Source organism: Lolium rigidum, chromosome 2 (assembly GCF_022539505.1).
Source record: "Lolium rigidum isolate FL_2022 chromosome 2, APGP_CSIRO_Lrig_0.1, whole genome shotgun sequence".
Lineage (NCBI taxonomy): Eukaryota > Viridiplantae > Streptophyta > Magnoliopsida > Poales > Poaceae > Lolium > Lolium rigidum.
Window position 1 is genome coordinate 142,938,087 of NC_061509.1, and position 3,195 is coordinate 142,941,281.

The following is a 3,195-nucleotide window of genomic DNA, read 5'->3' on the forward strand; positions in this document are numbered from 1 at the left end:
AAGATCTTGTTAATAGGTTAGTTCCAGAAAATGCACGAATATGACATAAAGTGTGCATAAAACATGTAGATAACATCAATAATGTGGCATGGAACATAAGAAATTATCGATACGTCGGAGACGGATCAACGTGTCAACCACACGCATCAAGCAAATTTCTGGCGCCGTTGCCGGGGAGATCAAGACACGCTGCAAGGGGAGTCTTCACTTCTCAATCTCTTTACTTTATTTTTGTCTTGCTTAGTTTTATTTACTACTTTGTTTGCTGCACTAAATCAAAATACAAAAAAATTAGTTGCTAGTTTTACTTTATTTGTTATCTTGTTTGCTATATCAAAAACACAAAAAAATTAGTTACTTTTGTTACCATGTCTAGCTCTGAACCTGTTACTTCTTCGCCTCGAAGAATTAGTCTTCACTTTTAAACAAGGGGATGAGGAGAGTTTTAAGGATGCTTGGTCTAGAATTTTTACTTCTTATCGTAAAACTGAACCTCAAATGACTCTAAGTTTGCTCCTTAGTAATTTTTATTTTGGTCTTATGATTCGCTATAGATATGCTTTGGATACTTTAGTGGGAGGAGATTTCCTTCATTGCAATGGGGATCAAGCTTTTAATGCCATAAAGAAATTGGTTGCATCACATGATTCAGCTAATAACTTTGATTCAGCCCTCACTAGCATTTATAATAGATTAAACAATCTCGAGATAAGTACATCTCGCTTGGATGATAACTATTGCCATGTTCGTAATCGTCTTGAACAAGTTTTAGTGAACTCTAAACTTTCATTGTGGGATCCTACTGTTAAAATTGTTATCGGTGATCGAACTCTTCGTGCCAACTGTGATATTATGTCTGAATTTTGCCTTATACCTGAGAGCATTTATAAATCTTTGAAACTTTGGGGAATCGATGAAGGAGGAGAAGAAATAACTCTCATTGATAACTCTGTTATAATTCCTAAGGGAATAGCTGCAGGTGTGCATACAACCATTCTTGGAAGAACAATATCCATTGATTATCTTGTTATTGAATGCGTAGGGACAGGAAAAATCACACTCGGAAGATCCCTCGCTGAAACTATTGGGAGCGAGTCATTGATGTGGGAGAAGGCACCCTGAATTCACCTCTACACCGGGAGGAAATCATATATTTCCTAAATCAAAGGGAAAGAAAAACAATAAGAAAGGTAAGGGTAAAGCCCAAGGTAAGGTTGACACACCATCTCTTGATAATACTTGATACACACTTTCTGCGCCTAGCTGAAAGGCGTTAAAGAAAAGCGCTTATGGGAGACAACCCATGTTTTTACTTACAGTACTTTGTCTTTATTTTGTGTCTTGGAAGTTGTTTACTACTGTGGCAACCTCTCCTTATCTTAGTTTAGTGTTTTGTTGTGCCAAGTAAAGTCGTTGATAGAAAAGTTCATACTAGATTTGGATTACTGCACAGAAACAGATTTCTTTGCTGTCACGAATCTGGGCTGTTTTCCCTGTAGGTAACTCAGAAAATTATGCCAATTTACGTGATTGATCCTCAGATATGTACGCAACTTTCATTCAATTTGAGCATTTTCATTTGAGCAAGTCTGGTGCCTCAATAAAATTCGTCAATACGAACTGTTCTGTTTTGACAGATTCTGCCTTTTATTTCGCATTGCCTCTTTTGCTATGTTGGATGAATTTCTTTGATCCATTAATGTTCAGTAGCTTTATGCAATGTCCAGAAGTGTTAAGAATGATTGTGTCACCTCTGAACATGTTAATTTTTATTGTCGCTAACCCTCTAATGAGTTGTTCTAAGTTTGGTGTGGAGGAAGTTTTCAAGGATCAAGAGAGGAGTATGATGCAACATGATCAAGGAGAGTGAAAGCTCTAAGCTTGGGGATGCCCCGGTGGTTCACCCCTGCATATTTTAAGAAGACTCAAGCGTCTAAGCTTGGGGATGCCCAAGGCATCCCCTTCTTCATCGACAACATTATCGGGTTCCTCCCCGAAACTATATTTTTATTCCATCATATCTTATGTGCTTTGCTTGGAGCGTCGGTTTGTTTTTGTTTTTGTTTTGTTTGAATAAAATGGATCCTAGCATTCACTTTATGGGAGAGAGACACGCTCCGCTGTAGCATATGGACAAGTATGTCCTTAGCTTCTACTCATAGTATTCATGGCGAAGTTTCTTCTTCGTTAAATTGTTATATGGTTGGAATTGGAAAATGATACATGCAGTAATTTGCTATAATGTCTTGGGTAATGTGATACTTGGCAATTGTTGTGCTCATGTTTAAGCTCTTGCATCATATTCTTTGCACCCATTAATGAAGAAATACATAGAGCATGCTAAAATTTGGTTTGCATATTTGGTTTCTCTAAGGTCTAGATAATTTCTAGTATTGAGTTTGAACAACAAGGAAGACGGTGTAGAGTCTTATAATGTTTACAATATGTCTTTTATGTGAGTTTTGCTGCACCGGTTCATCCTTGTGTTTGTTTCAAATAAGCCTTGCTAACCTAAACCTTGTATCGAGAGGGAATACTTCTCATGCATCCAAAATACTTGAGCCAACCACTATGCCATTTGTGTCCACCATACCTACCTACTACATGGTATTTTCCGCCATTCCAAAGTAAATTGCTTGAGTGCTACCTTTAAAATTCCATCATTCACCTTTGCAATATATAGCTCATGGGACAAATAGCTTAAAAACTATTGTGGTATTGAATATGTAATTATGCACTTTATCTCTTATTAAGTTGCTTGTTGTGCGATAACCATGTTCACCGGGGACGCCATCAACTACTCTTTGTTGAATTTCATGTGAGTTGCTATGCATGTTCGTCTTGTCCGAAGTAAGAGAGATCTACCACCTTATGGTTAAGCATGCATATTGTTAGAGAAGAACATTGGGCCGCTAACTAAAGCCATGATCCATGGTGGAAGTTTCAGTTTTGGACATATATCCTCAATCTCATATGAGAAAATTATTAATTGCTGTTACATGCTTATGCATAAAAGAGGAGTCCATTATCTGTTGTCTATGTTGTCCCGGTATGGATGTCTAAGTTGAGAATAATCAATAGCGAGAAATCCAATGCGAGCTTTCTCCTTAGACCTTTGTACAGGCGGCATAGAGGTACCCCTTTGTGACACTTGGTTAAAACATGTGCATTGTGATGATCCGGTAGTCCAAGCTA